The 19,497-nt window shown below is 38.8% G+C and overlaps 2 pseudogenes across 2 annotated transcripts in view; both read right to left on the reverse strand.

Moving 5' to 3' along the window:
* The window catches only part of LOC309972271 (ADP-ribosylhydrolase ARH3-like), a 102,109-nt pseudogene that overhangs the window by 66,060 nt on the left and 16,552 nt on the right, over positions 1-19,497 (reverse strand). The window lies entirely within an intron of this gene.
* LOC309972109 (small ribosomal subunit protein uS2-like) lies at positions 7,401-8,553 on the reverse strand (annotated as a pseudogene). The gene has a single exon. The product of its transcript is annotated as a small ribosomal subunit protein uS2-like (transcript).

The following is a 19,497-nucleotide window of genomic DNA, read 5'->3' on the forward strand; positions in this document are numbered from 1 at the left end:
TCATGTTTCAATATTTCTAATGAACCAGAAGTTACTTTTTTTAAAAAGGCAGGAGCTAGTGTCATTCTCTATAAAATAGTGTGGAAGGTGAACTGTAAGCCTGACAGTCTACGGGGACTTGGAATCACCGTTCAAAGTTTATAGTCCTTAGTTATCAAACTGCTGGTAAAGTATAAAAATACATCCAGGGGGTCTTGATTGTTCTAAATCACCGCTGGTGGTTCAGCATCACATCCCAGACCTCTGCACTGTGTCCTGAGAGAGGCATTTTGAGTCTGCAAAACTATCAGAAAAAAAACAACAACAACAACAACAAAAAAAAAAAAACAGGAAGGGAAGGCTGAGTGGGGAGGAGAAATGAGCATTCTAAACTAAAAACAGAAATATGGATGCTGACGCTAACAGAGTTTCCTCAAGGAGAGAACCCTAGGTAAGCATGCGTAACTTTGAAGTGACCCACAAACCTCTCCCCTTAAAGAACCTTCTCCGTCTTACCCAGATTGTATTTCCCATAACGGGAAATACAAGCCCTTTGGGTTCTGCTCAAGTGAATGATTTGCTGCAATCACAAGACCAAGTGACTAAATATTTCTAGCAAGCTCGTGTATTTATTGAATCTTGCTTTTAGAGATTTTTTTCAAACCTTGGCCTTAGAAGGATGAGAGAAATACAACCTGGGAGCAAAAATCTGGTCTTCCTGAGCTCAAAAAAGGATTTGACATAAATTGCTCTATTAACAAAATGCCCTTTGTTACAACCCGAAGGAAAAAAAAGAGGTCATCCTGTGCAAAAGCATTTTCTAAAGGTTGTCCCAAGGACCCTATTGGTTTCTCACTAAATCTCAAAAACTGCCTGAGATTATAGCCCCTCTCCCATTTGTTTAACCTTCTATAATATTATTTTCAAATGTTTCTTTGATGCTACTAACAATTGAACAATATTATTATTAGTCTCAAATTTCAAATCTAGCATTTCTTTAGTATTTTTATATGTTACATCAGATTTTATACACTATTTAGGTAAGCATTTGTATGAATACACACACACACACACATATATTTACACAAAACCTTTCAAACAATGGTGTTGAGAACTGGTTTTAGATTTTTAGGTATACCTATTATCACTGTAATATTCATACAAGACAAATAAAATGGAGAGAAAAAATCCAAAGGAGGCTCAATAAAATATGCACTAAGAACATGGCAGATGTTTAACCTCTTGAAACCTCAGTTTCTTCAGCTGTAAAATGGAGATAATATTGATAACCTACAATCATAAAGTGCTTTAAGGATAAAAAGAGGGTATATTTAAAACAATTAGCCTTATAAATATTAGCTAATATTACTGATGTTGCTGTTGTTGTTTTTTATTATCATTATTATTTTAAACTTCTTAAAATTAAAATTATTTTTAGTGAATCCCTATAGATTGTTATTCAATAGAAATTTACCAATGCTAAATATGGAGAAGCAAAAGAATACGGCTAATGTTACAGCCTAAATTAGAACTAGGAGCAAGGTTTTCTATCTGAGTTCTGAGCCTATTCTGAGTTCCATGCTGATCTCTTTTTAGAATTTAACCACACTGACAAGTCAGCACTTTTGAAAGGCAAATATAAGGGAATCCACCAAAAAGTGAGTTACACAAGTTTCCTGGTGACCAAAATTGAGTCATTCATACATATATTGGATTCATCCAAACCATTGTTTGAATTTGACATTAAAATTCATATAAAATACAAAATTATTAAATATGTTGTATATTTATATTCATTGTACATTATTGTGACTTTCAAGCAGAAAAAAGACAAAAATAAAAGAAAAAATGTAAAAAGGAAAAATGTATATATTTCCTCTCATACATGATCTTTGCTTTATTCTGTTGAGAAAATCAAATAAAAATATTAACAATATTCCTATAATAAAAGTTTCTCATTTTGTTTTGTTGTTGTTCTGTATCTAAGATTCTGGAATATGAGAAACTTTCACACAATTATTTTGGTAAAATAAACACAAAGAACTTTCTTAGAGGCTTTAACTTCATATTTTACATTCAACAGGATTCTCCCAAGATTTTAGACAAAATATCAAATCTTCCATATAGTACACAAACTTGACACATAATAAGTTCTCAAGATAATATACTTGTTGAAATAGAGAATAACAATTTATTATGAAAGCGCCTATCAGAGCGCCTATACTCAATAGGCCCTCAATAATAAATGATTGTTGGATCCGAATGTTATCACTTCTGCACCAAAATGACAGCACAGAATTGTAATTAAAGGATTATAAAAAGGTTGACCATCCCTCAAGTGGAAAACCTTCTAAACTGTATTAAATTTTATGCTGTGATAGGAAGGTTCATAAGTACTCTAAATGGGCCTTGAAGGGCAAATTGGATGAAGTGGGCTTAATGGTGTTTCTTTAGTGCAGAATGTTACATTAAGACCTTCCTGAAAACCCCTCTTTGAAATACACTGCCCCACCATCCTCATAATAATCTTGCATTTATCAGGCCTTGATTCTGTGGTGTAAAGAGTTACGTTTCTTACCCCATATTACACATGACAACTTCTTTTGGCTAGAGACAAAAGTGATCTCAGGTATATTTAAAGCAAATGTATAATGAGAGTGATAATGTACAACAACTGATAAATATCATGCCCAACACATTTATTAGATGTCCTTACATATCTCTTGAAAGTACTAATGTTGGAATGGGTGATAAATTGACTTAAGGTTGAACACTAGTGTGAAAATTGAGAAGTCCTGGATAGAACTGGAGAGCAGGGAGCTTTGAAAGACTAGAGAAGAAAGGATGAATGAGAAATACAAATATACAGGACTTCCCTGGTGGCACAGTCGTTAAGAATACGCCTGCTAATGCAGGGGACACGGGTTCGAGCCCTGGTCTGGGAAGAACCCACATGCCGCAGAGCAACTAAGCCCATGCGCCACAACTGCTGAGCTTGTGCTCTAGAGCCCTCAAGCCACAACTGCTGAGCCTGCGTGCCACGACTACTGAAGCCAGCGTAACCAGAGCCCATGCTCCGCAACGAGAAACCACCACAATAAGAAGCCCACGCACCACAACAAAAAGTAGACCCACTCGCCGCAACTAAAGAAAGCCCGTGTGCAGCAACGAACCCAACACCGCCAAAACTAAATAAATAAATGTATATATTAAAAAAAGAAATACAAATATACGATGGAGTTTTCTAAAAATAAAGTAATAAGAAAAATATAAAACCTATAAAAGAGCTTGATAAAGTCAAAGGGATGTCTAAGGAGACAGAGTATCAGAAAGCTTCAGGTACCATCCTAAACTTGAGAGTTAGGCTTGCTCTCTACAAGCTATGGCTATCCGAATTTAGTAAAGCCACATGGTGGAAACTATCCTAAATCAACTGGCATAGTGGATATTGATTATAGCAAAACCCTTGATACAGTCTTTCAGGATAAATTTGTAGATGAAATAATGATCACAGGCCATGTTTTATTTTTTCCCAAGACCTATCATATTGCCTGATATATAGAAGGCACTTAATAAATTGAAAGAATCAGGAATGTGACCTAAGGAATACAACACTAAATGGATTCATAGCTGGCTGGAATATATTTATCAATCAGCGCATTACTATCATCCCTATTGAACTCTAAATAGGGCAGAGACCGTGTAATATTCTTTATCTTTGCATCCCAAGGCAGAGCAGAGAATGCACAATAAGTATTTTCAGATCAGCTGAACTTGGAGGGAGATGCTCAGTGGCTCATCACAGAACTCAAATGCTCAACGTTTTTATCTGTGATGTGAATGAATACCTTAGAGGTTTAAGCTAGTCAAATGTGCAGATGATACAACTTTTGGATGGTTATCATTACATAAAATGCTCATATACTTTATTATCAATAGAGCATCTTAATACATATTAAATATAGCAGTTAATGGGGTGGTAGCAGCAATATTAATCGAGTAAAGTCAGAACCATTAGAAACAACTAGATCCAAAGGTAAATTTAGGGAAAACTGTGTTACCTACTCTCAAACAAGATTACTTTATTTTCCCCCTCTGGATGCCATTTAAATAGGTAGTGAAAATTTGAAATAGAGTCTAATGTAAATATGTAATATATTTAATTATGTCTGATTTAAAATTTTGGGTGAGTTTGAAAAAAAGGTTTGAAAACTTGATCTGAAAACATTTAAAGGAGCCATTTCATGACAGTGCCCAAAAAGTAATTTGGCAAAAATAACACTTATTGAGTGGTCACAAAAAACATGTGCTGAATGATCATCTAATTAAAAACAAAAATTGTTAAAATTACAGCATAAAATAGGTTGTGAATAGGCCCTTGGCTGGGAATGCACCAAATTAGAACACAGGGTCCATCTGGCAATCTCTGAACCTGAGCCAGGGCCATGAAAACCAAGAGACTCCACCCTACATTTGGCGGCAGTTCTACTTTCTAAGCAAGAGGATCTCAGGAGGCCTCTGAATCTGTAGGGCGATGGGGACCAAGATGTGGGGACAGTGTTCCCGGGCCATGATTCAGCGAGGAGAGCCCATTTCACATCACACGAAGATCACAACAGTAAAGATGATGGCCCTAGCCTCCACATTTTTTTTTTGTTTAAACAGTTTCTTTCCTGCCATTTCCCACAAAATAAAAAGATGTATTCAGAGGTAAATTTCTATAGTAGAAATTTCTGACATATGCAGAAATGTGCACAGAGTTAGATTCTGACTGTGTAATTTTATCCTGTCTTCAGCAAGAAATTTGGAATTTTCTCCAAACTCATAATTTTTTGAGAACACTGTCATCTCACCATGACAGCAACTTGAAGGAGTAAAAAAATTTGAGGGAAGGAAAATTAAAACATTATTTTAAAAGACTAAGGATTGCTATGGAGCAGTCGGAGGAGTTTAGAAAAATAGTCCAGTGACTAGCATTTTGCCAGATCATTTGCCAAAATGTTGACATGAAAGTTCCCTGAAAGCTTTGTCTTAGGTTTCCGAAAATTTCTCTGAGGAAATTGCTAAAAGAATAAACAATCAGTTCAATTGCATACAGTGAAGAATAAAGTCCACATCCAATGTGCATATTCTGTTTATAGCTGGGAAGAATTTAAATTACTTGCCTAGCACTCCTTTTTTCTTTTCAAGTATAAACTAACTCAAAAAATTAAGTAAAAATTGATGATCTAGCAACGTTTCTCTGGCTGCCATACAGTATGGGCAATGAGTTCTAGACTCCAATTTATAGGTTTGTCAGAAAGTTTGGTTATTTTCATCAATTTAGCTTTACATTTAACATTCCTCCACTTAATTGAAACCATGCGGACACATTTGGTTAGCATCCACATTCCTACAAAAGTAAAAAGGGTACTTTGTTTCAAATTCTGCACAGTTTACCAGTAAATTCTATTTTTCTTGCAGTAACAATTAAACACACAGTTGGCACTTAATAGCGAAAGCCTCCTAATCCCTATTGTCAATGGGTACAACTCAGCTTTAGCAAATATCCAGTCAGGTGGAGGAAAAAGCATTATCCATAACTTTGTCTTAATAATTGAATAAATGATTTTCCAGGGACTAATCCCAGGGTTTCAAAGCATGGCCCTTGGAAAATTATAGCAGTTTTGAAGTTTATTTAACCCCCATTCTCTACTTCTTGCCCTCCTGGGATCCTGCACCAAAGTGCTAGCTGAAGGATGGGATCTGAAGGGTAAGCTAGTAAGTGCTATGCTTCTTTACTGACTGTTCTTTCTTTCTCAATCCCATTGTGGAAAATGACTCTGGATTGGTTTATGAAGCGAGTTTAGAGAGTAACAGGTTTCTAGGATTTGCACTTTCTCTGCTTTGGCAAAGTAATTCCAAAAAGCCCAAGATACAACAGCAGGATAACATGCATCGCTAAAATAACAATATTTTGAGGTTGACTAACTAATGAAAAAATGATGTCCAACCGCCTTTCCCTGTTAGGAAATATGCAAAGAATAAGGAGAAAAAAAGAGAAGAAAGTATGAATTAAAATGACTCCTAATTGACAATGACAAGGTTGTAGCAGTTAGAATTACCCTCGGGTATTTACGGATGGGTCCACTGTTGCAGGCAGAGCTCTCCTTCTTTCAGCAAGTATTTGCTGAGCACCTACTATATACTACTCCCCTAGACGCTATTGCTACACGTTGCCACTTCTGTAGCCACAAAGAGATGGACATGACCTGCCCTCTCACATCTTACATTAGAGTCACCTCCACCCTCTCCCTCCTCTTTCTCTTCTTCCTCAGGCACCCATGTGACCAGGCACTGAGACCAGTGCCTCTTTCTTGCCAGAGACAGGAGCAGGGAGGCCACACCTGATGTGAAGAAAGCCAATAAGACCTGAGTGGCTAAGCCAGTCAAGAGAGGTCCAGCGGGTCAAGAGAGGAAGGAGTCAGGGAGAGTGCCAAGTGCAAGAGTGAGGACAGAAGACAGGCCACCTATCAAGGTAACAGTCTTCACTAGTGAACCCACTGGCTGGCCTCCTGTCTCTGACTTGCTGGACTTCTCCCCTTTGCACAAAACCAGAGCTCTTCCAGTGTGTGAATACAATCCTGTCACCCTTCCTTAAAATATGTGATTTCCTATTCATTGTCCCAAAGATAAAATAAAAATCCATGTTACAACGCCTTTATGACCAGAGGCTTTCCCATTGCTTCCACCCTTGTACTCAATACTGCAGCCGTTCTGAACTTCTCTCCCTTAACTCTGTGCCTTTGCCCACAATGTTCCCTCTGAGAAGAATAATCTCCGACTCCATTCTGCTCTCTCCAACTCCTTGCCTACAGGAACTAGAATTTCACATCTTGGTTTAAATGTTACTTCTTCTAGATGACCTTCCCTGACCCTCCAAATCAGAGTTTCTCAGACAGCAGACCTGCAGTGCTTGTATAAAATATTTCTGGGTCCACTCCATGTTAACTGAATCAAACTCTCTGGGCTGGGGTCCAAGAAACCACATTTTTAGCAAGCATTCCACTTATTCTAGTGCATATTAATGTTTCAGGACCAATGATTTAGACTTTGGGATGATATAAATAATAATAAACAACCCATACAGCACAATTAATTCTCCACCAATCAAAATGGACATACTGGGCTTCCCTGGTGGCGCAGTGGTTGAGAGTCCACCTGCCGATGCAGGGGACACGGGTTCGTGCCCCGGTCCGGGAAGATCCCACATGCCGCGGAGCGGCTGGGTCCGTGAGCCATGGCCGCTGAGCCTGCGCATCCAGAGCCTGTGCTCCGCAACGGGAGAGGCCCGCGTACCGCAAAAAAAAAAAAAAAAAAAAAAAAAAAAAAAAAAAAAAATGGACGTACTGGCCAATCAGGACAGATGCCATGACCAGTCAAAGTGGACTCTGGCTATCAGACTCTCATATGTACTAGTCTGTAGCAACAATAATCGGCCGGCCCATGCTCTGTTTCATTGCACCCCACCTTTCCTCTGGGCTGGAATATATTAGCTGATATTTACCGAGTACTTTTTTGTGCCAGGTATTGTTCTAAGCACTTTTCTGACATCATTTCAATTAACTTTCAAGATAGTCCTATAAATTAGGTGCTATTATTATTTTCTTTCTTTAGAAACTGTTTATTTTCCATCAACCTGTTTCCATTTTGAGTTTGTGGAAGAGCAGCTTAAGACCACTCAGTGGTTGTTCCTACCCATTCAGTGGCCTGAGCAGTGGTGGGCTGAGCACTGCAGTCTCCAGCGGGGAACTGCAGAATAGGCCCAGAGGGCAGCTGCACACCTTCGGACCCGTCCGCCGCCTCAGGCTGAGGAGCAGTGAACTCAGGAGCTGGAGCAGCCCATTCACCCTGAAATTCCTCCTTGGTCACAGCCTTCTCAGCTGCCGCCTGCTCTTCCTTTTCAACCTCTTCAGGATCTCTGTAGAAGGAGACATCAGGCATGACCTCCCATGGGTGTTCACGGGAGATGGTGCCACACGCATGCACAGAACCTCCCGGGCAAGCATCCACCACATCAGACCCAATGAGTGAGCTCCCTTGTTGTTGCACAGGATGGCAATGTCCACATAACACAGAGGAGAGTCTGTGTTACACAGAGCAATGGTAGGCAGGTTAACGTAAGAGGCCTCTGTGAGAGGCAGGTGGTCAGCCCTGGGATCAGTAACCACCGGAAGTCTTGGCTCCCGGAAGGCTGCCTGGATCTGGTTAGTGAAGGTTCCAGGAGTGAAGCAGCCAGCAATAGGAGTGGCTCCAGTGACAGCAGCAAACTTCAGCCCAGCTCACTGGCCAGTATTCCTGGAGGATACGACACTGACATCAGCTGGGTTTTCAATGGCAACAGTGGCACGAGCTGCCAACAGAAGCTTCTCCCAGGTCCTCTTCAGATTTATGATGTAGATGCCATCACTTTTCCTTTTGTAGATGTACTGTTCCATTTGGGAGTCAAGGTTGGTGCCACCTAAGTAGGTTCCTGCTGCAAGGAATGAGGACATCCTGCTGCTTCATTTTCAGGACATCAAGGGCTCTGGACATTGTGAGAGCTTCCCTTTAAGTTACAATGAGATGCAGAACAAGCCATGTGGACCCCTGTCTGGGCAGTGTGGAAAGGCGGTGCTATTATTATTTTCATTTACAGATAGCAAAACTGAGACACAGAGATGTTAAGTTACCTGGCCAACATTACACAGCCAGTAAGTGGCAGAGCTAGAGTTCAAATGCAGTCTGGCTCCAGAGCCCTAACCTACACTGCACCTGTCATGGTATGTATGAGGCTTTATTTTATTGTCAGTCTGGTTATTTGACTTTCTCACTACCCTGTGTTCTCCATGTGGGTAAACCTGATACATAACAGGCTGTCAATAAAAAGTTGGAGAATAAATGAGATCATGCTAATTTAGTTTAGGATCAAGAAGAGGGGACAGTAGAAGCCTGACCAATTGCTTACATTATCTCCTAGGGTTTTGAGGCTTGCTTTTAAAGAACTTCAAGGACAAGAAGCTTGGGAGCTTGCAGGAATTATGGTGTGGCAACCATCTGAGGACACTGAAATCCATGCACCTAGAAAGCCCCAGCCATAGAATTGGTTTTCCTGCTCCAAACATTTTCAACCAAAGTGATGAATATAAAACTGACATGCATACTCTTGGCAAGTAAAATCATGTCAGAAAGATTAGAACCAACAGAGAGGTGACAGGCCTCAATATTCCATGGAGTTAATTTCTTAGAAAAACCTTTTCAGAATGCCTGTTAGTGGAGCCAGCTGGAGCCCAAAGCCCCAGTAATGAAACTAGCTGTGTCATGCAGATTCATCACACAAAACCAAGACACTGAGTTGCTTTCTCCAAATGTATAAAGTCGGTTTCTTCTCCCAGGGTGGAGCACTATGATGGTCACTCCCCAAAACCCAGATTTTTTTTTTTTAATTTTTATTGGAGTATAGCTAATTTACAATGTCATGTTAGTTTCTGCTGTAGAGAAAAGTGAATCAGTTATACATATACATATAACCACTCTTTTTTAGATTCTTTTCCCATATAGGTCATCACAGAGGTTTAGGAAATTTACCTGTCTAGCAGAAATGCAGTTTGGCTTGGAGAGTAGCAAAACTGGAGTCAGGGAAGCCATTGAGGAGAAATCCAGGTAGGGTGACAAAGGCCTAGGGATGGTAAGATGGGTAAGAGGATGAAGCGAGGTAGCACTTTTTTTGTGTTGCAGCAGTTTTGAAAGAAAGGTTCAACACAGGACCTTAGTTACGAATAATTGGGGAGGGGGCATACATACACTTCTTACCTTCCCTAATTCAACGTGTAATGAGACTAAAACCGTTCTCTTAGTGGCCTCTTGCTACCTTAAAATTATTCAGGTATTTGAGGAAAATATGGCAGTATTTCTTGACTGTAATTCTTTTAATAAAAATCAGCATCTTGGCATCCATGTCAAGGGAGAAATCCAGAAATCAGTGTACAGAAGAATTATCTGGTAGACTTCTGGGGTTGCAGTGAGACATGGAAGGAGAGGAACTAAACATGGACCAGAATGAGGAGTTTTGACAATGTTCAGAAGTTATTGTATGTTCTTCCAGCTACCCAGGGAAGCCACATTCCTTCCTACCCATCCAAATACCTCATGGTTCCCACATTGTTATCCAAGTCACAAAACTTTGGGATTAGGTCCTGTTCTCTTTTTTTTTTCCAAGCTCAGTTTCCAAAAGAAATGCTTGAAGGATCCAGCTCTGCCTCTAACACTGAGTACCCCTCACCTTAATCCTGGACAGCTCCCATCTTAGTCCTCTGAGTTTCCATTGTTTTCCATGGCGGGAGGGGACCTGGACTACTATATTATCTTGTCTCTGTTTGGATTTGGTCTCATAACTGGCCCTCTCCCAGGGTGGGGAAACAATTAGGAAGAGAGGAGATTTGGGGACATAAGAGTTAAAAGATTCACTTCCTTAATGTCACTTTGACCTGAGAGTCTATTAGCTCCCGGCTAATGGCCTATTTCTGAGCCTCCCTTACCCACTACCGCTGCCCACCCCTAATCCTCACTGTTGCTTGCACCAAGCTTTGGTGCCTGTGCCACCCAGAACTGGGATCTAAGGCAATGATGGAAAGGAGCAAAGCTGATCTAAATAGAGAATTTGAATGTTAGGAATAAACAAAATTCATACATTACACTGGCATAAGCAAGTATCAAAACTATAGAAGTTTGTTTGTGTTTTTTTTTTTTTTGGTTTTAAGAATGGGTTGCATTGCTTTCAGAAGTAGGAAGAGAGAAAGTGTTGAGTTCTAAGTGGAAAATTCCAGTTGGATGAAAAGACTAGGGAAGACTTGTAAGTAACACGGTGACTACCTAGAAAGATTCATTTCGATAGCTGCAAGATTTTTTAGTCTGATGCTAAAGCACACATTTCTATTATAATCCTGTTCACTGCTTTTAATGAGCTACTTGTTCATAGAGCAAAGATTAACTGACATCTAGCCCATGTTTGAGTTGCCACAGATCTTTTATCCCCTGATCTAAATAAAAATTTTCACTCTGTTACCTAATGAATCAGAGAAACTAAAAACTGGTAGGAGGGACAATCAACAATAATTCCAAATGCCACTCTAGCCCTCTGGTGATTGGCCTTTCCTGCAATGTCCTCTACCACCCAGAGTTCACACCTCAAGATCATCTCTGGCCTACACTTCAGTATTTGGTTAGCCCTTTCCAGAAGGCAATTCTGTTTCACATATACATTTAATACAGATATGCCTTTTAAAAAGCAAATTATTATAATGAAAAACATATACACACTTAAGGAGTTCTTACGTGACTCAAGTTTTATCTACTTAGTGTTGCTGACACGGAAAAACCACTCGACTTTGGGGATTTTTTAGTTTACAAGGTCATTAGGCAAGTTCAGTGGAAGTACAGCCTATTTGTACAGTGGGGCACATTCGAAGATCCTTATAATTTGTCAATAATTAGACTCCTCCAAAGAAATATTTACATTTCTTAAGGACTTGACTCCCCCAAATCTTCTGATTATATTACCTACTATAAGAATAAAATCTGGGCAGTTTATCATTGTCAATAGGTTTTTCCCAGGAGAATAATTTTTCTGAAAAATAATATCACCCACTTATGTTGGTAACTTGGTTCTATACCAGATGAATTAGAATTTCTAATTTCTAAATTATCCATGTTAGGTAGATATACAATTAAGAAAGTTTTTGTCAATTTGAAAACTCTGAGATGAGGGAAGAGGTTGGAATAAAAGTTAAGACCATTTAAAACCTAAAATAAATGTCTAATTAATTTATGAAAAAGTATGCAGTACACATTATTGCCACAGCCAGTCAGTATGAATACTTAAATGGCAGTTTCTCCAAACTATTATCTTCTGTATTTTTATTTGTGTTTTTGGCCACTTCATTCTCTACAATCAGGAAATCAGTTATAATGTTTAAAAGGATCATACAAAATACATTTCAAAGTTTACTATCTTAAAAATATGACTCCCTTCGGGGAGTTGAATATGGCTTTCTTGGATTCTTGCCTTTATTGATATTTCCTGAGGGCTACATCCATGAGTGAGGTCTTGGAAATCGGGTAACCAACCCATTTTTTCATGACACAGTGTAACTCCCTTAGCAATGTGGTGCTAAAACCAGGAAAGTGACATTTCCTCCATTGTCTTTGGCTGTAGCTATGAGTTTCCTTTCGAAGAGACCACAAAGCAGGACCCAGCCAGTTTAATAATCCTGATAGAACCAGCATGAGTGAAAGTTATAAGCACAGACGGAGAAGCTTGGGAAAAGTAAAACGGTAGGGAAGGCAGTCAGCACATGGAGGCAAAGACCATCAGTCACCAGCATCAATTTTCCACTGGTTTATAAACCAGGATATTGGGGAGAGTGGGGTTTGAGAATAGGAGCTGGGAGGAGAGTCGTTTTTAATATACTGTTTTTCCTTTCGGTTCTTCCTTTTAATCCTGTGGTGTTGAAAGCACAGCTTTCTCAAAGACAATCTGACCTATAGTCAACATTATAAATCACTCTCTAACCTCATAAACTGAGGGTCTGCAATGAAGATCTGTAATCAACACTGTAACTCATTCTTCTAACCACATAAGTTAAAAAAAACAGACCCTCTAACATCCTTATGGTCAATTCTAGAAAACAAATACAAAGATAAGGTAGGTGTTTTTTTTTTCCCTCGGAAAACTTTTTATGCATCAACACTACTTGAAGCTATTACTTGTTAGTTCAGGGCTTAATATATTGAACATGGATCCCCACCAACACTTTCTGAAATCAATAAATGTAGGGTACACAGTAATGAGAATACTGTGAACAGCACGGTTAACTATTGGATTACCCCTCAAAATCTAAAACAGAATGAAAATCCTGCTTTTAAAATTCCAATTAATGTAATCAGAGTTTTTCCAGTTAATCTGGAACTATTCCTGGATGTAGCATCATATCAACCTACCAACGTACTAGTAAACTGGCTGATTTCTGCCTACCACTTATACCAACAGGCATGAATCTGTAGGATAGGATGTAAAAAACTCTAAGATACAGAGCAGCCCAAGCAAGGTGCCAGGCAAGTGCCAAAGACAACAGCTCCGAGTAAGAACATAAATAAGAAAATATATAACAGGACTGTGAAGTAACAGTATGGTTCCAGAGGTAGGAAACTTTTAGTGTCATTCTATTCTATGTGGATCAGAACAACACTAAATGCCTGGATCTGGGTGTTACATCTTTAAATAGACAATACAAAATAAGTGTCTACTGGAGACCAATCAGTTTAGAAACCATGAGCTATGAAGAAAAGTTACACGAACTAATTTTCGTGACAACTTGGCAAAGAAAAGATGATGATAGACTATGGTGATATATATCAAAAACTGGAAGAGTAGACCAGTCTCTGTAACTTCAGAAAACACAACCGAGCAGTTTTGCTAATATATTTTACTCCACATAGAGCAAAAACAAAGTGGTAAAAAATAAATAGAGGTGGCTGAGTATCACTACTTCGAGCATCCAAGCAGAGATCGTGTGATCGTGTGCCAAGGGGGAGGATGAAGAAATTCTTAACTTTTCACCCAGCACTGTGATTTTGTAGCTCTCAATGCATGATCCTTTGCCAAACATAACTTTTTATTTAGAATTTTTAGAGATTAAAAAGCCAAAAATCACTTAAAAGTTTAAATCCAGCCTATGACAAGATGCATATCCATCCTTTAATATTCATTAAGTTTATTCTGGGCTTATGATACAGTTCAGTGCACATTAGATACTGTTACAACTTATACACTTAAGATAAAATAATAAGGAAAGGCAATAGCGTCAACAGCACTTATATTTTGAAACATGTTGATAACAGCTTAGTAACAATACTTCCTAGCAGGTGGAGACTGTATTGCATGCAGTGTAAGATGAGAAAAAATTTTAAACAGTGGCACAGAATTTGAAGTTGGCAAGACTGATGCTATCGCTAACATTGCATAGGAGATTTTCATATGCTATTTCTGCATATAAAAAAGGGTCACAAATTTGCTTAGATTGGACCACACACACAGAGGGATAATTCAAATTCCCTTGCTCTTTATAATCTCTTCTCCATGTCACTAATTAATCCACTTAGTCAACATTTATCTAAACATATGTATGCCCTCACTATCGAAGGGCATCATTTAAATCCATCTCCTTGGACTCTACATGCTTTAAAAGCATTAATGTCCTACTACATCAGGACGTAATTTTAATAATATTTTCCACTGTACTTAAGGAATTACTTGGTGGGAATGGATTAGAAGTTTCAAAATTAGCATGTTCTTTTTGCATAATTTATTTGCAAAAGCCCCTCTGTCTTGTACTGGTGATTACATTCCCTGCACGTTAGTGAGCGCTCCCAGAGCTGGATGCATGCTGAGGACAACAGCAATCATTAATGTTTATGATCTACATAGCATTCCGTGTTTGTCTCTCATCCTTTTCCCTTGATAATTTTTCTTCATAGCGCTTAGCAACCCTGACCACAGATCTGTATCCCTTACCCAAAACCTTTGGGACCATCTATGCTTCCAAATTTAATTGTTTTAGAATTTTTAGGAAGGCTTTATGGCATACTCCCATCAAGTTTTGTGACAGCTCCTCATAAGCAAACATTAACATTTCTTCAATGCAGTTCACGGGAATTCATACCAAGAGGGATAAACAAAGACTACAAATAGCTTCATCTTTCCCCAGGTCACGTTCTGCTGCCAGAGAAGTTCAAGTCAGGTCAGGTTTTGCTGCCAACTGAGTTAGGAAATACCTTTCAGTTTGAAGAGCTTTTTGAATTTCAGAATTGCAGATAAAAGATTGTGGACTTGTAAATATTTATCCTTTGTCTATTTTCTGTCCAGATTTAAGAGCTGTGGAGACCTGAATATTTTGCTTATCTTCTTTGTTGTGTCTCCAAAGTCCAGTATAATGACAGACACAAAATCTCAGTAAACCGTTGTTGAATGAATGAATGAATGAATGAATGAGATGATCTGGCACTAGAGCTCTGCCTAATGGAAGAACTCTATAATGTCTACCAGATCATCTCTTAGGGACTTTAAATAGTAATACAGAGTGGGATACAGGCCGTGAACTATGCAGAACCTGAGAAACAAGACAAAACAAAACGAAACTACCAATGGAAAGGAAAGGCATTAAGCAAAAGCAGTTAGGCAAGAAAAGATGTAAGCAGAAGCCATGAGGTAGAAAGAGAGAAGGTCCTTCTTTAGTCAGAAGTATTAGAAATAACAGAGATAGTGGAAAAGATGCCAGAGTCCACACAATAGATTCTAAGACTTGGTATCAGTGACACCACACAAAATGTCCATTAACTAAATTGTTGTTTGACTTTGTTTCTTGCAACTTGAAACACCACCTTAGATGAACTATATAACTTCTCTGAGCCTAAATCTTTACCTATTAAATGACGAGTTTGGAGAGAGGATGCCAAAATTTCCTTCCAAACAAAATAATTGTGTACAGCGGTGGTTCTCAAACATTAGTATACAGAATCACTTGGAGGGATTGTTTAAACTCAGATCACTAGACTCCACACCCAGAGGTTGTTTGTTTGTTTGTTTTCTTTGGCTGCGCTGCACAGCTTGTGGGATCTTAGTTCCCCCACCGGGGATCGAACCAGGCCCCGGCAGCAAAAGCACCAAGTCCTAACCACTGGACTGCCAGGGAATTCCCCAGGGTTTCTGCTATAAGATGATTTGGGTGGTGCTTGAGAATTTGCCTTCCTCAGATGAAGGTGATGCTATTACACTGGTTCAGGGACCACAGTCTTGAGGGCTGCTGGTCTACTACACAAGCAGCATTTATTTTACAAAACACATGTAAGCCATTATCCAAATTCTGGTACCCTCTGCAAATTGTTTGAGTTTGTCCATCTACAAAGCTATGTGCAAGCTTCCCATCCACTCTTGATATTCAATTTGATTTGCAGCCCTGAAATGCGAAAAACAATGACAGAATTTCTTTTCATCGTGACGGCTATTTAACCATAAAGTTAACGTTTTTGAAATTAAATGAAACTGATGTTTAATACTGTCTCTCAGACACCCAGAGACAGGCTTGAAAGAAGAGAAATTTCAGTATTTTTATTCCCTTTGGACCTACTTGTGGCAGCGGCTTATTTTCTGGCATTCAGAAATTTTTAACTTCAAATGACACGGCACGCCAATCTATGTCCGAGTTTAAGGCACAAAGTTGCTCACTTCCCTAGCAAGTTTTTATGAACTGAAAACTTTACAGAATAATTCTGATTACTCTTACCAGTGCAACAAAGAAGCTACACAGCTTGGTGGGGTTTTTTTGGTCAGATCAAAATTATCATTAGAAAAACGGATTTCCAGTGGGGCAGGTTCAAAAGTAAAGTCTCAGAAAATCTAGAGCCACCAAATTAATAGAGTGACTTCTTCAGGCATAATTATACTTCAAAGAAAGTAAATGCTATTACTTGCTTGCAAAGACAAGAAAATAGGTACAGACCGCTGTAAGTGCTCCACAGCTCACTAGAAAACATCTTGGAAAAATCTTTTATTACCAAATGACACCTTGGCAAAGCTATCCACCCTGCTGTCCTGGGGGAGGAAAATGGTGGTGGGGGCAGAGATAACCTGGGGCAGTGTTGTAGCTGACTGATCCATGCACGATTAATTATCACGTACAAATATGGGTGTGACAAAGCATGTAAAAGGCACTCAAAGTGCACGTGTGGGTCACCTGACACTCTTCCAGAAATGAACAATGGATCCCTGAAGACTGAGCTATGCATGGTACCACAGTCAGGAAAAAGAAGATGGAAAAGGAAGGATTAAAAGGTTGACAATGATTTTTTTTTTTCTGAAGCCAGTTTATTTTTCTTTGAGCTAAAAGTGTTCTGCCTCAAGGCTGGCATAAAGCAGCCTTTCCAGGAAGCCACATTTATCACACCAAAGAAAAGCACCACGAAGGAGACAGCATGATAAATACCTGGTTTTGGGATCCCAGGATAGAGTGTCCATAAATGAGGATAAGAATTTATCTCCTTGAAGCCTGGGCTCTAGCTCAAATAATATTCTCAGCAAAATTTGCTTCAAAATACCCAAATCTACTCATTGGTTTAAGACATTAGATATATTAATTACATGATGCTTCATCATATTCTAAAAAAGGTTTATAGAGTTGTCCTCTGATCTAAGACACACATGCAAGTTATTTGTTATGGTGACTGCTTGCTTTGCAGAGTCTCTGCCCTTGATCCAGTCCTATAGATCAATGTCAGGCCAAGTGAGATCTCCAGAAAGGGACAGCATGAACCCTCTCGCCAAGGTTAGGCTTTTGAAGCTAAAAGTTGGTCCCTGACTCTGGGATCAGGCTGACTTGGGTTTGAATTTTATCTCCAAACTGAAAGTTGTATGACCTTAAGTGACTTAACCTCTGGAAGTCTCAATTCCCTCCAGCGTAAAAGGAGGCTAATTATAAATCATGCCTCAAAGGATGTTTGTGAGTGAAAGTGAGGTATGATAATATACATACGTGTTTATGTCTGGCACATAGTAAGTGTTCAATACATATCAGTTACTATTACTATTATTAATACCACTGTTTTTATAATAGAACTTCTCTCAATGACCTTCCATTAACTGATTTGCCAGATTAATTCACCATACTATCCATTCCTCCTGTTAAGCATATAGACTGATGTCCACAGCACTCTGAATGCTCTCGACAGCAACCTACATCTCGAACACCTGTACACTGAGTTTTATGCTTAACAAAAGCCACATAAACTTATTGCCAAACTTGATTGTGACCATTGTAATAGTTATTGGAATTTTGTAATTTAATAAATATTATGTAAACTTATAAAGCCTAAGAGCAAAAATAAAGAGTTGTTATCTCTGTGGAAGCTAAGTGAAATGCTTTGGAAAGATAAGTAGAAAAACAATTTCTGCCAAATTAAGTGACAAAACTACAGAAGGTTAGGGGAAAAGATCACAATAATCTAGAAAGTACTGCACGTAGATTGCCTCATATGTATATTTAAGATCATTCTACATTTTAAAGAAATACAAGTGGAAATTGTAAAGAAGGCATTTTGGATGTTGCTTATGAAAGATACTGGAGAGCTCTAATCAGCAGACCAGTATGTCAAGAAAACACTCTGGCCCTACATCAAAAGATGACAATGGAATGTCTGTACATATTTTTTAAGTTAAAATGTTTGGTGTATGAATATATCATTCCCCCCCCTACCCAGTTGCTATTTTTGAAAGCAAACAATACAACACCAAGAGTGAACTCTAAGGTAAACTATGGACTTTGGCTGATGATGATGTGTCACTATAGGTTCATCAATTAATTGTAACAAATGCATCACTCTGGTGAGGGATGCTGAAAGCGGGGGACGCGATGCATGTGTGCGGGCAGGGAGTATATGGGATATTTATGTCCCTTCCTCTCAGTTTTGCTGTGAACCTAAAACTACTCTTAAAAAAATAAAAGTCTTAAAAACAAAAAAAGAAAAACGAAAAGTAAATGACCATTGCTGGTCCCAACTGACTTAGATATAGCATTATTCAAGTACCCTTACTCACTAAGCCGCTTTTCAGAGTTCTAAATTTAAATACATTAGGGAAAGGGAACTACTTCAGCAAGTAGGTAGGGACTTGTTTTTGTGATTTACCCACACCATATTCAGTCACACAAAATAGCATTTCCTGTAATACATGAGATCCAGGCCAAGAAGTGTTGCCCTGAGGTAGCAAAAGAGGGGCATTTGGAATAGAAGTTTACAAGCGCTGCTCTAACTGGCATCCTCAAAACTGTCAGGAGAGCTTTCTAAAAGTACAGATTCCTAAGACCCATGTCCAGTATTTGGAAATCGTAGGTCTGGGGTAGGACCCAGGAAACTGTGGGGGTTTTTTAAGTTTCCTAGATGCTTCTGATGGGTAACCAGGTTTGAGAAAGATTGATGTTGAGCAGTGCTGTCTAACCTAAATATAATGCAAGCCACATTTTCTGGTAGCTACATTTTCCAAAGGATTTTCTAGTAGCCCCATTTAAAAAAGAAAACTTAAGACATTTTATTTAAATCAATAAGGTCAAAATAATTCAACATGTAATCAACATAAAAATTATTAATAAGATATTTTACGTCCTTTTTATTTGTACTAAGTCTTTGAAACCCAGTGTGTGTTTTACACTCAGCGCATCTCAGTTTGGACCAGCCCCACTGCCAGTGCTCAACAGCCACCTAGGGCTACCGGCAGCCACACTCAGAAGAACAGATCCAGGGTGTAAAGCGGTATTCATCTTAGCAATGTACGCTGTCTTGGTGATGGTACTATACTTTGATGGTTCACAACTACTAAGTGATGGAGGAAAGAAGGTGATTAGAAAACTCAAAAAGGAGAATGAAACAGCATGAAAAATGAAGGATGAATATGAC

The sequence above is a fragment of the Leucopleurus acutus genome (assembly GCF_964270905.1).
Source record: "Leucopleurus acutus genome assembly, chromosome: 15".
Taxonomy (NCBI): Eukaryota; Metazoa; Chordata; class Mammalia; order Artiodactyla; family Delphinidae; genus Leucopleurus; species Leucopleurus acutus.